The 18,607-nt window shown below is 45.1% G+C and overlaps 1 protein-coding gene across 15 annotated transcripts in view; it reads right to left on the bottom strand.

Annotated features, from left to right (window-relative positions):
• The window catches only part of GARRE1 (granule associated Rac and RHOG effector 1), a 102,697-nt gene extending 101,333 nt beyond the window's left edge, over nucleotides 1-1,364 (bottom strand). For 6 of the 15 annotated variants that reach the window (XM_058280140.2, XM_058280143.2, XM_058280132.2 and 3 more), the window contains exon 1: nucleotides 1,277-1,336. The gene's annotated coding sequence lies outside the window, so the exon portion shown is untranslated. Of the gene's footprint in view, nucleotides 1-1,244 lie in introns of all 15 variants that reach the window. The other 9 variants (XM_058280133.2, XM_058280134.2, XM_058280139.2 and 6 more) reach the window with 5 other exon arrangements.
• Nucleotides 1,365-18,607: the final 17,243 nt, after the last annotated feature.

Here is an 18,607-nt window from a genome sequence, read left to right as displayed (position 1 = left end):
ATTTCATATCTTAAATGAAAAATAAAATGTAAGTCAATTAAACAGCTAAAAGTAAAAAAATAAAACCATGAAATAATGAGAAGCAAATATAGTTGTTTTTTTGTAACACTGGGTGAAGAATTTTTCAAACATGTCCAGGAAAAAAAAAGACAAAAACACACACTTTAAAAAATGTAAAAAGTTTACCTTGGACCCCATTTGTAAATTTATCTTAAGACAATAATCAGACAAATCATTTTGACAGATTTGTTTATAATTGTAATAAACTGGAAACAACCTTAAATGTTCATCAATTGGGCTTCGTTAAATTATGGTATATGATGGTATATTATGAAATCAGTAAAAGTGATATACATTTCTACATTTACTGATATCATGAAAACATTAGCAGTAGTTGGAGAGTGATTCTTATTTCCCCCTTAAATTATTTGTGTTGCCTGATGTTTTCAAGCAGAATGAATTACTTTTATAATCAGAGGAGAAAAAAGCAAACTATTTTCAAATTAGGCCACTCACCCACCCCAAAGGCTGAGTTTTATCTGGCAAATTTTGTAAGGGATATAAACAAAATTCTTATCATGCCAACCAGGCATGCTTCTTTACTCGCACGGCGCGGAGCAGGAAAACACACCCCTACACTTGCGCTCGCCCCACGGACGTGGGTCCTCCATCCTCAGTCCCGCCTCCTGAGCCCCCACGGACCCTAACCCACCGGACTGCGCCCACGGGCTCAGCAGGGCCAGAAAAACCGCGTTGCTCCGCAGCCGGCACGGCGTGTGGGGGGGGCAGAAGGTACGCACAGCCAGCCGGTCAGCCGCGGGGCGGCGTGAGGGCCGCGTCCTCTGCCAGCGCCCGTGCACCTCAGTCTCCCACTGCCCACAGGCCGCCGCCCCTCGGCGGGCTGCACCGCGGGCTTCCGGGAGTGGGTCGTGGTGGTTGCCCGACCTCCGCGGCCCTGGCGGCGGCAGCCCGAGGGAGCGCTTCCCCCTCCAGCGGCTGACGGGTGCCAACTCCCTCCGCCTGCCTGGCGTCCGCAGGGTCCCGACAGCGACCCTCGTCTTGGGTACGCATCAGAAGGTCCCTCTGGGCTTCCGTCCGCCCGGCCAGCGCCCCCAGAGCCCGGCGTCCTCCACAGCGGCCGGGCAAGGGGCGAGAACCCACAGCCTCGAGGCCGCGAAGGAAACCACACCCCACGGGCTCGTCCTGTTGCCAGCTCTGGCCGCAGCCCACTGCTCACCACCTACCCGGCTCGCGCCGACCCGCGCCCACTCCTCACCTGCGTCGCGCCCCGGCCTCCTGCGTACCGCCCCGACCGGCTGTGTACACCGGATGTGACGTCCATGGGCCGGACCCGCCCCCGCCCTAGGCGGACGCCGGGGCGGCCGCGGATCTGTGGCTCCCAGCAGACCCTCCTCTCCAGCGAGCCCCGCGGGGGTCGGCTCTGAGCCGCCTTCGCCGAATACTGAGGAACGTCCACGTGGGACAACTAGGGCAGGAGTGTAGGACAGGCGGCCAGAGCCCGCAGGGCTACCCTGATTCTCCATTACCACTTGGCCTCTGAGCTGGAGGGGGCTGCTGCCTCTTTATGAATTTATCATGGAAATCGAATACTGAAATACTGAGCGCCTACGAGATGCTAGACTTTGACAGGCACTGTAGGAACGGTGTATTCTCTGGTGATGGAGACAAAATTAAGTCACAACTCCCTGTAATAATATAGTGCCAATTGTGACAAGTGGTAGTGGGAAAGGAAAGTGGAAGAGGGAGGGAGAGAATCCCCTAACCTTGCAGAAGGAAAGTGATCAGAAGCTGAGATCCTAAAGGGAAGAAAAACAACACTTGGAGAAGAAGGGAGGGAAGGACATTGTAGCAGAAGAAAGAGCAGTTGTTTTAAAACGCTTTATGTTCAAGCAACCGGAGTAGTGAAAAGTCTGGTGTCTGTCCCTTGAGAGCACTGGGACACTAAGGAGTTTTCAGCAAAGGGTAACTTAAAGGATTACTTGGGCTGCAGTGTGGAGAAGAACTGGGAAGAGGAAGCAAGAGTGAATGCTGAGATCAATTGGGAGGCTACTGTCATAGCCCAGGCAAAAGGGGACCCTGGAGGACCACCAAATATTTTGTTCATGAACATCGATAAGAAAAAAAGTTTGAGCAAACAGCAACCACATTTTACTTATAAATTATGTACATGTATTATACTAATATATTTACAATATAAAACACAGGCAAAAAATAATTTTAAAAGTTAAAAAAAATAGTCATATATAGGAGTTCTAATGTTTTCTTCCCATATTCCAATGGATTGCCTTCTCACACTACTTATTGTGTGTGTGAACCCCACTTTGTAACCAACTGACAGACTACAATAGTGGCAATTGGGGATGGAGAAAATTGGTCAAATTTGAAGAAAATATTGGAATAAAATGGATGCAAGTCAGGAAGAGGAGAGATTCTTCCTTCTTAATTAAAAAAAATTTTTTTAATGAGTTTTAGATTACACAAATGTTACATCAAAAATATAGGGACCGGGGAAGCAGATACGACTCAAGTGATAAGCACCTGGGTTCAATTCCTGGGGCCTCCTGCTGAAAAAGCGGAGAAACATGCCTGTGCCTGTGCCTGTGCAATGAGCCAAGTGCCTGTGTGGTGAGCCGAGTGCCTGCACAGTGAGCTGAGCTCCTATGTAGGTGCCCATGTGGGAGCCGAGTGTATGCGTGAGTGCCCGCGCGGCAAGCCAGTGTCCATATGGCAAGCCAAGTGCCCTGCAGCAAGTCGAGTGTCCACACGAGCCAGTTTCCACGCGAGTGAGTCACATAGCAAGATGATAATGCAACAAAAAGAGAGATGAAGGGGAGAGTCAAGGTGAAGTGCAGCAGAGACCAGGAACTGAGGTGGGGCAGTTGACAGGGAACCTCTCTCCACATCAGAGTTCCCCAGGATCAAATCCCAGTGAATCCTAGAGGAGAAAGAGGAGAACAAAAAAAGAAATAGGCAGCAGACTTGGCCTAGTGGTTAGGGTGTCCGTCTACCACATGGGAGGTCCGCGGTTCAGACCCCGGGCCTCCTTGACCCGTGTGGAGCTGGCCCATGTATAGTGCTGAGGCGCGCAAGGAGTGCCCTGCCACGCAGGGGTGTCCCTCCCCACACGCAAGGGGTGTGCCCTGTAAGCAGAGCCGCCCAGTGCGAAAGAAAGTGCAGCCTGCCGAGGAATGGTGCCGCCCGCACACACGGAGAACTGACACAAGATGACGCAACAAAAAGAAACACAGATTCCCGTGCCTCTCACAACAACAGAAGTGGACAGAGAAGACTCAGCACAGAGAACAGACAACTGGGGTGGGGGGGAAGGGGAGAGAAATTAATTAATTAATTAAAAAAAAGAAATAGATGCAGAAGATCATACAGTGAATGACACAGACAGCAAAAACAGTAGGGGGGAGGGGGAAGGGGGAAGGGAGGAGGGAGAGGGGGAGGGGGAGGGGAAAGAAAAACATGACTGGGAAAATATAAATATATAGGGGCCAGGGAAGCGGATACTGCTCAAGCAGTTGAGCACCCACCTACCACATGGGAAGTCCCAGGTTTGGTTCCTGGTGCCGCCTAAAGAAGACAGGGATGGGCTGGCATGGCGATCTGACACAAGATGACTCAATGAGATAGTGCAATGAGGACACACAACAAGGAGGCAATGAGAGATACAGCAAACAGGGAGCAGCAATTGGGTGCTCCCTCCCACATGGGAGGTTCTGGGTTCAGCTCCTGGTGCCTCTTAAAAAAGACAAGCAAACAATGAGGTGGGGGCGTAAATAAATCTTTAAAAAAATATATAAGGACCAAAAAACAAAACAAAACAAATATATATAGATTCCCATATACCCCAACCTCTCCCCCTCCCACATTTTCCCCATTAATATCTTTCATTAATGTGGCATATTTGTTACAATTTTTTTTTAAAGATTATTTTATTTCTCTCCCCTTCCCGACCCCCTCCCCATTGTCTGTTCTCTGTGTCCATTCACTGTGCATTCTTCTGCATCCATTTGCATTGTCAGGCGGCACTGGGAAACTGCATCTCTTTTGTGGTTGTTGTTGTGTCATCTTGATGCATCAGCACTCCATGTGTGTGGCAGCACTCCTGGGCAGGCTTGCACTTTTTTGTTATGCGGGGCAACTCTCCTTGCAGGGCACACTCCTTGTGCGTGGGGCTCCCCTATGCAGGGGGATCCCTGCGTGGCACAGCACTCCTACATGCGGCTGCACTGCACGTGGGTCAGCTCACCACATGGGTCAGGAGGCCCTGGATATCAAACCCTGGACCCTCCATATGGTAGGCAGACACTCTATCAGTTGAACCACGTCTGCTTCCCCATTTGTTACAATTGATGACATATTTTGAAGCTTTGTTACTAACTGTGGTCTGTGGTTTATTTATTTTATTTGTTTGTTTTAAGATTTATTTTATTTATTTCTCTCCCTGTTCCGCCCCCCCCCTCGCCCCGTTGTCTGCTCTCTGTGTCCATTCCCTGTGTGTTCTGCGTCCGCTTGCATTATCTGGTAGCACTGGGAAACTGCATCTCTTTTTTGTTGTGTCATCTTGCTGTGTCAGCTCTCCATGTGTGTGGCACCACTCCTGGGTGGGCTGCGCTTTTCTCACACGGGGCAGCTCTCCTTATGGGGTGCATTCCTTGTACGTGGGGCATCCCTACGCGGGAGCACCCCTGCATGGCAAGGCACTCTTTGTGCGCAGAGCACTGCATGTGGACCAGCTTACCGCACGGGTCAGGAGGCCCTGGGGACCGAAACTGGGACCCTCCATATGATAGACAGACACTCTGTCAGTTGAGCTATATCCGCTTCCCTGTGGTTTACTTTACAGTTTACACTTTGCACTGCACAATTTTATAGGTTTTGACAAAATGTATAATAGCCTGTATCCATCATCGTAATGTCATGCAGGTGTCCCCAAAATGCCCCATGTTACACCTATTCTTCTCTCTCCCTCCCTTCAGAACCTCTGGTGATCACTGCCTTTATATCAATGGGACAAGTTCTTCCATTGCTGCAATAATAATGTCTACTTTAGTCCATAGTTGTATTCCCCCCTTATGTTTGTTCATTCCTCAGTCTTGAGGATTTAGGGACAGTGATGACCATGTCTCTCCTGAGACTAGGATGAGCCCTTGTGGTTGTGATACAATGGTGGGAAATCCCTGAAGAGGACCAAATCTAGGAGAGTGGAGCATAGGAAGAAGGCCATGAGTTCCATTGTGAACATGACATCAAGAAGAAAGCACCAACTAGGCAGTTGGGAATGTGGGTCTGGAGCTTAGAGAAGAGGTTTGTGCAGAAGATGCAGTTATGTGTCTCCCTGGGCTTAGGTGGTAACTGAAGTTGCAGGCAGTAGCTGGAGGTGAAGGTAGATTGAGAGAAGATTGTTATTGTTTTTGTAGTTGATATTTTAAGGTGGAAGAGACAAACATATTTCAGTGTCAACAAGGATAACCTAGTTGAGAGAAAGTGACTGAGTAAACAGAGGAGAGATGATGATCTGGTTCATATTGTGAGGTTCTAAAAGGTCCAGAGGCAGGGGGACCTAAATGTTTGGGTTTATGTCAGTCAGACTGTAGCAAAAAGTGAGGAGAACTTGGGGACAAAGAATTGAGGAGAGGGAAACGGACTTTGGCCCAGTGGTTAGGGCGTCCGTCTACCATATGGGAGGTCCGCGGTTCAAACCCCGGACCTCCTTGATCCGTGTGGAGCTGGCCATGCGCAGTGCTGATGCGCGCAAGGAGTGCCCTGCCACGCAGGGGTGTCCCCCGCGTGGGGGAGCCCCACGCGCAAGGAGTGCGCCCGTGAGGAAAGCCGCCCAGCGTGAAAAGAAAGAGCAGCCTGCCCAGAAATGGTACTGCCCACACTTCCCGTGCCGCTGACGACAACAGAAGTGGACAAAGAAACAAGACGCAGCAAATAGACACCAAGAACAGACAACCGGGGGGGGGGGGGGGAATTAAATAAATAAATAAATCTTTAAAAAAAAAAAAAAAAAAAAAAAAAGAATTGAGGAGAATAGAAAGGTCCAAAAGCAGAAAGGTGAGTGAACTGGAGAAATGTGGCAGAATTTCCAGATAGAGCCAAGGATCTATTTCAATTTGATGACCATTAATTCAGAGTAGAACCCTCTTTCCTACAGCAGCCTTAAGAGAAAAATAGGGAAAAAGTAGAGTAAGGATTCATTTGGAGACTGAATAACATACAGAGGGGCTTGAGAGTAACTGATGTGATGGGCTGTAGAACCCAAGCTACAAGAAAAGGGTGTGAGTTGGAGGAAGCATCCCTGGGTGCTGGCATCATTTTGCCTATGTGGACTGGAAAGGGTGCCAGGGATAGTGGCTGGCTTTGGAATGGGCCAAACATTGGTCTTGCAGTCTCCAAACAAGCCCAACTTCTAGCTCCTGCTAAAAGCCCTAGGGGCCACTGGACCTTACCAGGAAAGCCTCCCATGGCCACACCTGCAAGCACCTGTGTAAACACTGGATAGGACCTTAAGAGCGTCCCCTCCCCATAGGGCAGGCTCCTACCCACCTGCCAAACCACTGCTATTCATTTCCCTCCAATCCTCATGGCCTGAGAAATGTGCTGGAAACCACAAGCTTCACTCCCAGAGGCAGCAGGTTCTGGAGACCCACTCAACCCATAGACTCAATTCTTATTGGAGCTCAGTGTGAACCTTGCCAGCCTTGGGGACCTTTCGGTGGCCTCTGCAGAGCTATAAGTACCAAGCTTCTTGGACCTCTCAAGCCTCCCTGAGGACATTTTATGTTGTGGGCATATCTAGTCTGCTTTGTTAGTGAATCTGCAGATATTATGCCTATCTCCAACAGGTTTGAACTCTGCTTTTATTCATCAAACACACATATATATGGAGAGGAGTTAGAAAACACCCAGGTACCCACCACATAATCTTGAGACATTTGCCACTTCATGTAACATCTCTATTGTAAGATCCTTTGTACTAAAGTGCTGAGAAAAGAAGATAGACCTGAAGATCTAGGACTGGGGTCTGAGCCCTCCTGGAGGGCCCACTTAAGAGGACAGAAGTTGTGGCCCTTCTGCTCTGCAGAAGTCTGTGCATTGGAGACTCAGTCTACACACAGGGGCGGGACAGTGCCACAGAGACCACTAGACCAACACCTTTGATTTGCTATTTAAGAGGCCAAGAAGGCCCAGGCCCTCTCCCTAAATCCACCTGGCCCCTTCAGAGCCAGATCCTGTGGCAGGAATGAGAGCGTACGGAGTCATTGCCAGTGAGAGAAGTGAGCTAGAGAGCAGAGTTCCATGAGCTCCCCCGTGACTGGGGAGCCAGAAGGAGCCCTGCATTAGTGAGATGTGCCCCCGAGATACACCTGGACCCAGGTGTATTTCTCCCTTGCCAGAAAAAAAGATTTGCTCTGTTTGGCTTTTATAAGGACTTCTAATTCCTAATATCAGAAAGGCTGTGAAACATGGGCATCCCACTTATAGGGGCTCATAAGGGATTAGAGAACTGATTTTCATAAGCAGCAAAGGTTGTTACTGTTGGCTTGTGCACTCTCCATGGCTGTAAATGGCAGCACTTCCGCCTAGGACTTTTACATCTTAGTTTTAATGGGAATGTCTGAAAGAAGAGCCTTTGAGGGAGGGTTTTACTCAGCCTAATTTTCATGGTGGTGGTGGTGGTGGTGGTAGGGGGTACGGAGGCAATGGGGCTAAGTCTGTAGATACTTTCCTTACTGGTCTGCCTTGGGCAGGATGGGAAAGCTGCGAGATGCCTGTGAGCTCCAGGAAAGGTGGCTGCATTCCAAGAGTCAGCAGGACTTGGGAGTGAGTCTGGAGAGGGCTGGCCAGACATTCTGGGCACAGAACAACTGGCTGAGTTTGCTCAGTCAGGAGAGAAGCTGGGGCGAGGCCAGTCCTGTCTAGCTTAGGCAGTGTGGCCCAGGCTTAACTGAGGGTAAGGGCGGCATGGGTTATGGTCCAAAGGGGAATTTTCTCTCACAATCTCTAGATTGCTCCCCTGGAAAAGACGTTCCCTTCCCTGCCCCCCACCCACCTCTTTTCCCTAGGCATGACCATCTGAGTATCCCGTTGTCCTCTCTCCATCCCTACCATCCACTGCTTCCTCTTCCTACTCAGACCCTGCTGAGACCTAGGGCTGAATGGCTGTACTGTGGCCAAGAGGACTTTGCCAGGCAGAGCCATCTGCTTCTGTCTCATCCCCAACTCTAAGGTCCCAGCTTGCCTTTTTCCCCCCAGGTTAAAAAAACTATACACACACACACACATATACATACACACACATATATATATGTTTTAAATAAAATATGCTTTATACATATTGAGAATGATACAGTGTTAATGAATAGATCCCTGTTTTATAAATCTTGATTATCATAGTTAACTGATATGTAAATACTTTCTTCCCCTTTCCAGACTATGTTCAACAGTAAACTCCTTGGTGTCAGTAGTTAGAGGATCAGACCCCATTGCCAGCAATGTCTATCACATTAGGCAGCTGGCCTTTGATTGTGCTGAGGGTCTGAGGCCAACCAGGAGATCTCTGATGGGTGGGCTGGACCCCAAGAGTCCAGGCCCCTTCTAGGCAGGAGGCCTGGTACAGCCTTGTTGATTTCTGTTTGGCTGCAAGTACTTCAGTAACAACAGGCCCAGGTGGGAATAAGAAAACCCTTAAGATAGAGGTAGGAGGGAACCAGTGTGCTGCGCAGGTTCTTGAGGCTCTGCGAAGTAGATGGGTTGGCTGGGTATGTAGATATGGTGAGTTGGATAGACTAAGGACTACCCTGGAGGCTGCACCCACCACAGCTATCAGCTGTGAAGGTCTGCTCAGTGTGTATGTGTACATTTTCCAGGTCCCACAGGCTGCTGAAGGTCCAAGGGCTTTTATAACCAGGACAGAAAGGAAAGGTGTGTTGGGGAGGGAACCTAGGGTTTTGGTGTTGTTGGAGCTACGGGGGCTACAGACTTGGGGATCAACAGTTTTGAGCTTTTTGAAAGGGAACCAGGTGGCCTTAAAAATATATGAAGAACAACCCAATTGTCCATCAACCAATGAATGGAAAAACAAAATGTGGTATATATGATGAAGTACTATGCTGCTGTAAGAAGAAATGAAATTGGTACACAAATGATAACATGGATGAATCTTGAAGTATGCTAAGTGAAATAAGCCAGACACAAAAGGACAAATATTGCATGGTCTCACTAATATGAACTAAATATGAAGAATTAAACGCATGGAGTTAAAACCTAGAGTATACATTATTAGGAGATAAGAGGAGGGCTGTGAAGGAGTACTGAAGTTTAATGTATGTAGAAGTTTTAATTACCTTGACTGTAAATGTGTGGAAATGGATAGAGTTGATGGTAACATATTATAGTGAGTAGCAGCTGATTTGAAAATGGGATTGTGACTGAAAAGGCTAGTCTGGGGATAGAAATGTTAATCGAAAGAAAGCTAGAGAGTAATCTAGGGACTGACTAACATGGTGGACCCAGAGGTGGATGAGGATTGTGGTTAAGAGTATAAATGCAAGAATGTCCTTCTGTGAACTAAAACAGGTGCATGTCACTACTGTAGGGTGGTGGGAATACGGAGAAGCATGGAGAAAATACAATTAAAGTAACCTTTGGGGAAGCAGCTGTGGCTCAATCAGATGAGCTCCTGTCTACCATATGGGAGGCCCTAGGTTTGCGTCCCAGGGTCTCCTTGTGAAGCAAGCTGGCCCGCACACCGCAGAGTGCCACTCAGCAAGGTGACACAACAACTACAAAAAGAAGGGAGACAAGTGAGAACACAGAAGAGCCCGCAGCAAATGGACACAGAGAGCAGACAGCAAGCAAGCAGCAAGGCAGGCGGGGAAATAAAATAAATAAAATACAGACACAGAAGAACGAACAGCGAACGGACACAGAGAGAAGACAGAACACAAAAAGCCACAAGGGGGAGGGGGAATTAAAAAAAAAAACTAAGCTTTGGACTATTGTTAACAGCAATATTGTAATATTCTTGCATCAGTGCCAAAGATGTACTTTGTTAATAATAGGGGGGAGTGGAAAAAATATGCCAGATGTAGTCTGTGGACCATAGTTAGTAGTAATGGCCTGATGATGATATGTCACAAACTGTAACAAACGTTCCACAATGGTGTGTTGTGTTGGTGAAGAGTTGTTATATGGGAATTCTACACATGTGCATGATTGTTTTGTAAGTTCACAACCTCTGTAATAAAAACATATTTAAAAAAACTATTTCTGGAAGCAGAGTTGGCTCAACTGATAGAGTGTCCACCTACCACATGGGAGGTCCAGGGTTCAAACCCAGGGCCTCCTGACCCTTGTGGCGATCTGGTCCACACTCAGTGCTGATGCGTGCAAGGAGTGCCCTGCCATGCAGGGGTGTCACCCACATAGGGGAGCCCCATGCACAAGGAGTGCGCCCTGTAAGGAGAGCCGCCCTGCACGAAAAAGTACAGCCTGCCCAGGAGAAGCACTGCACACACGGAGAGCTGATGCAGCAAGATAACACAACAAAAAAGAGACACAGATTCCCAGTGCCATTGACAAGAATACAAGCGGACACAGAAGAACACATAACGAATGGACATAGAAAGCAGACAACGGGGGGGGGGGGGGGGGGGGGGAGGGGAGAGAAATAAATAAAAATAAATAAATAAATAAATCTTTTTTAAAAACCAACTATGTGAAACTAGAGTGGACTTACTGGTATTCTACTATAGACTTACTGTGATTCTAGCAATGGAAGAAATTATATCATTGATGTGGAGACAGTGGCCACCAGAGGTGCTGAAGGCAGGGAGAGGGGAAAAGAGGTGTGATATGGGGGCATTTTCAGGACTTGGAATTGTCTTGAGTGACATTGCAATGAGAGATACAGGCCATTATATATCCTGCCATAACCTACAGAATTGAGTGGGAGAGAGTGTAAACTACAATGTAAACTCTAATCCATGCTTAGTGGCAATGCTCCAAATGTGTGCATAAATTGCAATGAATATACCACACTAATGAAAGAAGTTGTTAATGTGGGGAAGGGTGGGAGGTGTGGGGATTGGGGCATATGGGAATCCCTTATATTTTTGTGTGTAACTTTTTGTGTAATCTAAGTATCTTTAAAAAACAAACAAAAACAAATGAAAAACCTATGTGGAGAAACCCTGAGGGGAAAAAAATCCCACAGAAACCCTATCCTATCAGCAATAAGAAACAAGATTACTTTTTGAAAACTCCCTGTGATCTCACGAAATTCCAAACTCAAGCTGTTTCTGTATCTGCACAGTTACAGAAAAGTCCAAGAAAACCACAAGTCCAGAAAGCCCTCAAAAGCTTGACCCCAACCAACAATGGGCCTGTGGTTGTGTGGCTCTTTAATTAAGTTGTTCCTGGTATGACCTCATGCGCCTTCTCCTCAGAAGTCTTCTCTGAAATCCCACCTCCATACTTTGTCAGTGATAGTATTTGTTTCTCTCATAGAACCATAATAAAAACTATAATAGTTTTGCCCTTTCTGGACTATGACAATGGACATTACCTCATGTTTTACTGAATCTCTATCATTTAGCTTAGCGCTACCTACAGCACATAGGCATTCATTAAGTGACTTATTCATTTATTCAACCAATATTTGAGCACCTATTATGAGCCAGGCATTGAGTCACATGTGAATAAGGCAGAGGTGGTCCTTGCACTCTACTTGGTGGGGCGACAGACAAATAAACAAAAATGACAAAGATAAATGAAGATAAACAAGCAAGCAAAATTTGGATATGTTGCAGTGAAGGAAAAGTATGGAGTACTGGAGTACAGAGTATGAGGAGATGCGTTCCGGAAGGTCTTCTTTTCTTTTTTTTAAAGCAGTTTTATTGAGATATATTCACTTGTGGAAGGCATTCTTGAAAATGGAACGTTCAGGGAAGCAGATTTGGCTCAACTGATAGATTGTCCCCCTCCACATGGGATGTCCAGGATTCAAACCCAGGGCCTCCTGTCCCATGTGGTGAGCTGGTCCATGAACAGTGCTGATATGCGCAAGGAGTGCCATGCTATGGAGGGGTGTCCCTCGCATAGGGGAGCCCCACACGCAAGGAGTGCGCCCTGTAAGGAGAGCCGCCCCACGTGAAAAATAAGTGCAGCCTGCCCAGGAATGGTGCTGCCCACATGGAGAGCTGATGCAGCAAGATGATGCAACAAAAAGAGACACAGATTCCCGGTGCCACTGACAAGAATACAAGGGGACACAGAAGAACACACAGTGAGTGGACAGAGAGCAGACAACTGGGGGTGCGGGGTGGGGAAGAGGAGAGAAATAAAAAAAAAAATAGAAAATGGAACGTTCAAATCGACATGTTAAGAGTCAGAAGCAGTTAGTTGGACAAGAGGCCTCTAGGTGGAAGGAGCTGCCTGTGCAAAGGCCCTAAAGGCAAAAAGGGATTTAATTCATTTTAGGAACTGAGGGAAGGCTAGCCAAGTTCCCCAGGGTCCAGCTCATACAAGGCAGACTGAGAAGGACTGAACGCTTCCTTAAAAGAAATAGGAAGTCACTGGAGAGTCTGCAAATATTTGCCTTTTGGGCCATGATTATATCTGATTCAAATCTGTTTCCATAATACTTGGGGGCTGGGGGGTAGCCTGGCATCCAGAGGTCTATATGGGGTATCAGAGGGGGCAGGGTAATGGAGAGAATCCAAAGTCCCTATCCATGCATCTATCTTTTATATTAAGTTGTTGTTTTTTTTTAAGATTTATTTATTTCTCCCCCCTCCCCCATGTTTGTATTCACTGTCTGCTCTCTGTGTCTGATCATTATGTGTTCAGTCTTCTTTTTCAGGAGGTATTGGAAACCAAACATGGGACCTCCCATGTGGGAGTGAGGTGCCCAGTGGCTTAAACCATCTCCCCTCCCGCCTGTTGTGTCTCTCATTGTGTTTCCTCATTGTATCTTTTTTTAAAAGGTTTTTATTTATTTATGTATTTATTTCTCCCCACCACTGTTGTTGTTTGCACTTGCTATGTCTGTTCATCTTCCTTGTTTCTTTTTAGGAGGTACTGGAAGCCAAACCTGGGACCTTCGATGTAAGAGGAAGGTGCCTAATTGCTCAAACCACCTCCTCTCCCTGCTTTTATTTTGTCTTTCATTGTTTTTCCTCCCTGCATTTCTTGTTGCATCATCTTGTTATGTCAGCTTGCCACACCTGCCCATCATACCCGCCTGCTGTCTTCTTTAGAAGTCCCCAGGATCCAAACCAGCAACCTCCCATGTGGTATGCAGGAGCCCAGTTGCCTGAGCCACATCCGCTTTCCTCGTTGTGTCTCCTTGTTGCGTCTTCTTGTTGCATCATCTTCTTGTGTAAGCTTGTGGTCTTGCTCTTCTTCTTTAGGAGACACTGGGAACCGAACCCAGGACCTTCCATGTGGTAGATGGGCACCCACCTTGGGCTTGAGCCACATCTGCTTCCATGTTAACGTCTAACTTACATAAATTACACAAATCTCAAGTGCATTGTTCAATTTTTAACTTCGGTATGCATACTATACCCACCACCTCAACTGAGCTATAGAATATTTTAGCACCTCAGAACACTCCCCGCCCTCAAGGTAACTATTGTTTTAATGTCTATTATCATAGGTTCATTTTGTCTGTTTTGAATTTTATATAAATGAAATCATACTGTATGTACTTTTAAAAAAAAAGATTTATTTTATTTATTTCCCCTCAACCCCCTTTGTTTGCGCTCACTGTGTCTATTCATGTGCACCCGTCTTTTCTTTAGGAGACACCGGGAACCAAACCCAAAACCTCCCAAGTGCCCAATCACTTGAGCCACCTCTGCTCCCTGCTTTGTTGTGTCTCTCATTGTGTTTTCTCTTTGTGTCTCCTCCTTGCATCAGCTAGCTGAGCCAGCTTGTCACGCTAGCCTGTTGTGTCAGTTCACTGTGTTGCTCGTCTTCTCTAGGAGGCACAGGGAAACAAATCTGGGACCTTCATGTTGTAGGCAGGTGCTCAAATAATTCAGTCATATTCACTTCCCCCTATGTACTCTTGGGTCTGGTATCTTTCACTCATCATGATGTCTGTGAGATTCATTCATGTGATTATATATAGTGAAAGTTTTTTTTTTTTTCACTGTATTCCATTGATGAATATACCACTATTTATCTATTTCACTATTGATGGATATTTGTTTCCGGGTTTTGATTAGTATGATATTACACTATGAACATTCTTGTAAATGTCTCTTGCTGGACATAATCATTTCTATTGGGTATGTATCCAAGAGCGGAATAGCTGACACACAGGGGATATGTATGTTTAGCTTTAATTGACAATGTCAATTAGTTTTCCAAAGTGGTTGTACCAATTTATATTCCCACCATTAATGTGTAGAAGTTCCAGTTTTTCCACTTCCTCATCAATTCTTGGCAAATATGGCCTTTCTAATTTTAGTCATTTTTGTGGGGTATTTCACTGTGGTTTTAATTTGCATTTCCCTGATGATGAAAAATGTTGAGCACCTTTTCATATGCTTATTAACTATTAAATATCCTCATTTATTGTCTGTTCAAGATTTTAAAAATTAAATTGTTGGTCTTTTAAAGAAACATAATTGTGGTTCTTTATATATTCTGAATATGAGCCCTTTGATAGCTAATATTACATATTATAAATATCTTCTAGTTGTGGCTTCCCTTTCCTCTCTCTTGATGTCTTTTAAATGAACATATATTCTGAATCTTAATAAATCCAGATTATCAATATTTTCTTTTATGGTGATCAGTTTTTGTATACTATTTAAGAACTCTTTGCCTACCCCAATGTTTTGAAGACATGCTCTTGTTTTTTCCTTCTAGAAGTTTTGTTTTATTTCTCATATTTGGTCTATGATACAACTCAAATTGATTTTTTAAAATAATTTAAAATATATATATATATTTATTTTTATTTATTTCTCTCCCCTTCCCACTGGGAAACATTTGTTTTGTTCCTTTTTCTTCAATACAGTGTTGAATTCAAATGGTGATAGTTGACATGTTTGTCTTGTTTCTATTCTCAAAGGGAAAGAATTTAATATCTCACCATTACATATGATTTTAGCTTTAGGGGTTGGTTAAGGAAGTTTTCATCCTAGTTTGCTGAGAGTTTTTATTTCCTCTTCTTTTTTGAAAGGTTGAAAATTACGTGCACACTGAATTTGTGTATAGGTAGTGGGGTAGAAATTAGATGTAGAAATGTCAGCTTGCTCCAGAAGGCACCCTGGGGCCCATGCCAGCAATTCTGTTGGGGTATTGCCAGCTTTTCCACCAACAGTCCCTGTGGGTTCATCACTGCTAAGTCATCTTTACTTTGTTGACCTTTTCTGGGAGTTGGCTGTGACACACATTATTTGCTAATATTTGGTTCTATGCTTCCCTTCTTCCTTGAGTAAGGTGAGAGCAAGGCAAGTTCAGGTTGGGATAATCCAACACTAAATATGCCTGACATTTCTTTTGCATTCCTGGGAAAAGCAAAAGCAGCTATCTTCTAACTGTGCTAGGGACAACCATCAGGACAGTGGCCCATTTTAGCTCAGGGGAGGCCTGAAGACTCCAGGACTTCCGGATTTGCTGGAAGAAGAGAAAATTGAATATGTTCTGAGCAAAAATTGTGACCTGGGTTGATGAAAGCTGCAAAGCATGCCAGGGAAGAGGGAGACAAGATTGCCTTGTCAGTCTGGAAACCCAATTGAGAGAAGCATATGATCCAGGGACAGATGCAAGGAGAACTTATAGCAGGTGTGGGATGGCTTGACATTGCTTGCTCTGTCTGTCAAAAGAAGGCCTTTAGACACTTGCAGAGAATGGGCTGAGATTCTGGTCATCCAAAATCTAGAGATAAGCAATTCCAAGGTCTACCATCCTGGGAGTTGAAAGGATCCTTCAGGCTGTCAGGAGTAGCAGCAGTGTGGGACATTTGGAACTCCCTGCTGCTGACCCACAGGCTAGCCACAGAACCAGAGGTGTGAAGCTGCCCTGCTAGCTCACAGACCTGTGGCTTATTTTTAGGTTTGTGACCCAGAGCCTAGACCACCACTGAAGACTTGGGGAGACAGGAAGCCTGTCTCAGGGGCTGGCTCTACATCCATATCAGAAGATGGTTGTATGTAATCTCTTGGGGCCTCCACATTAGATGGCTTCTCTAAGATAATTTGACAATCACCTGCGCTTTCAAAAGTTCAGCCTGACTACTCCGTAGGAAATTGGAAGGGTGTGGTATGGATGGAGGGTTCCCAATGAGGAGGCTACTATAATAGTCCAGGCAAGAATAGAAGGTGCTTCAAACTAGGGCAGGAAGAATCTATGAGATATTTCAACCAATTTCTGGACTGGCAAGAGCAGATAGAAGTGGTGACCCAAAGCAGGGCAGAGGATGTTGACACCTGGACATGCCTTGGACTGCTATCATGAACGAGGAGCCACTTGCTTAGAACTCTTAGAAGCTTCAGACTCTGAGGAAGCAGGTAAGGCAAGGGCAAGTGAAAAGGAGGCCTGAAAACAGGAAGACTAATGTAATGTTTGTATAACAAGCTGTGCTGCAATCAGGATGCCTGCAACATACTCCCAGGAAAAACAAAGAAATAAAAGGGGGAGTCTTCTCTGCAGACAACTGGGTTATTAGGATCCCAGAACAAAACCTTCTGGAAGTCAGGGTTCTTAAGGAGTTCCAGGGCAACTGTTCTGCTTTCTTCTTATGACAACCAAGAATCCTCAGGCGTTTGAATAAGGTCTACTACAGGATAAGGAAAGAAAATATGAGAAAAGGCTAAGAAACACAAAAGATCAATTATCAAATTGAAAGCTCTACGTCTGATCAATAGGGAGTTCTAGTGAAAGAACAGAGAGGGTGGAATCCAAAAAATTATCAAAGAGCTAAAGGGAAGACACAAACCTTTAAGTCAAACAGGCCTACCAACTGCCCAGCATAAAATTCAGATAAAGCAAAGAAGACCCACATCCAGAGAAATCATTATAAAAATCTCATAATACCAAGGATAACATTAAATTTCCAGAAAGGAAAAAAAAACAGGTCATCTACAATGAAAGAGAATCAGACTGGTATCAGATTTAGCCCTACTGCATGCTAGATCAGGGTTGGCAACTGAGCTAAGAATTTTTTTTTTTACTTAAAAAAATATATATATATATGTATATTTGACAGAGATTTTACTATCTGTTCCTGTACATAGTTTGCCAGTCCTTATGCTAGATTATGAAACAATATCTGCAATGTTCTGAAGGAAAATGACTTCCAACTTGGAATACTATACTCAGACAAACTATCAGTCAAGTATAAAGGTAGAATAAATCCATTATTAGGTATCTGAATACTCAGAAAGTTTACCCCATATGTACACTTTTTTAGAAAGCTCCCTAAGGTTGAATTCTGACAAAGAAGGGAATGAAAAACATGGCATCCAGAAAACTGTAACTCTAACCCAGGAGAGCAGTGAAGAGAAATGCCAGGATCATAACTTTGCTGAAGTCCTCAAAAGTGGCATGTTCGGTCTGAGGCAGGATGGTGGAAATCTATAAGATAACAGTCTCCAGAAAAAAAGGAGACTTCATAGACTAAATCAAAGAGATACTAGAGCTGAGGACTTGGAAAACCTTTAGGGTAGGTTCATAAAGGCAACAAATACAAACAAACAAAAAAAGAGCATTCAGAAACTCCAGGAAAAACAAAAGCTATACAAAAAAGTAATGGTCCAAACAAGAAATGGTTTAAATTAGATTAGAAATCAGAGAGCTCAAGAAGAACAGAACAGATTGCAAGTAGAAGAGAACGTCCAAAAAAATTGTCAGGGCTGGGGATGGACTGCAGAGCAGAGGGAGGAAGAAAACCAATCAGAATTTCCAGAGGAAAAAATCGTAAACAAAATACAAAACAAGTTAATAATACATACAAAATTAAGGATAATGGTTTCCTTTTGGTGTGGGGGGGAATAAATAAATCAATCTTAAAAAACATATATATATATGAGAAATTAATACTCAGAGTCCCAGAAATTGGAGAAGCTGAACTTCTAGTGCTTTTTAAAAAAATATTTATTTATTTCTACCTGCCCCTCCCCCCAGTAGTTTGTGCTTGCTGTCTGCTCTCTGTGTCTGTTCATTGTGTGTTCTCTGTTTGCTCATTTTCTTTTTAGGAAGCACGGGGAATCATACCCATAACCTCCCATGTGGAAGGGAGGTGCCCAATTGCTTGAGCCACATCCTCTCCCTGCTTGTTGTGTCTCTCATTGAATTTCCTCATTGTGTCTTGCCATCCAACCTATCCCATCAGGTCACTGTCTTGCTCATCTTCTTTAGGAGCCAACAGGAACTGAACCTAGGACCTCCCCTGTGGTAGGTGGGCACCCAACTGCTTGAAGCAGGAAGCACTGCTTTTCTCTAGTGCTCTTCCCCGCTCCCCCCCACCCTGCTGTTTTTCGCTGTCTGTGTCTGTTCGCTGTGTGATCCTCTGTATCTATTTCTCTTTTTGTCTTCCCTTCTCATTTTT

This window comes from Dasypus novemcinctus, chromosome 18 (genome assembly GCF_030445035.2).
Source record: "Dasypus novemcinctus isolate mDasNov1 chromosome 18, mDasNov1.1.hap2, whole genome shotgun sequence".
NCBI classification, from domain to species: Eukaryota; Metazoa; Chordata; class Mammalia; order Cingulata; family Dasypodidae; genus Dasypus; species Dasypus novemcinctus.
Note: the sequence above shows the minus strand (reverse complement) of the source record. Positions and strands in the feature narration are given on the sequence as shown.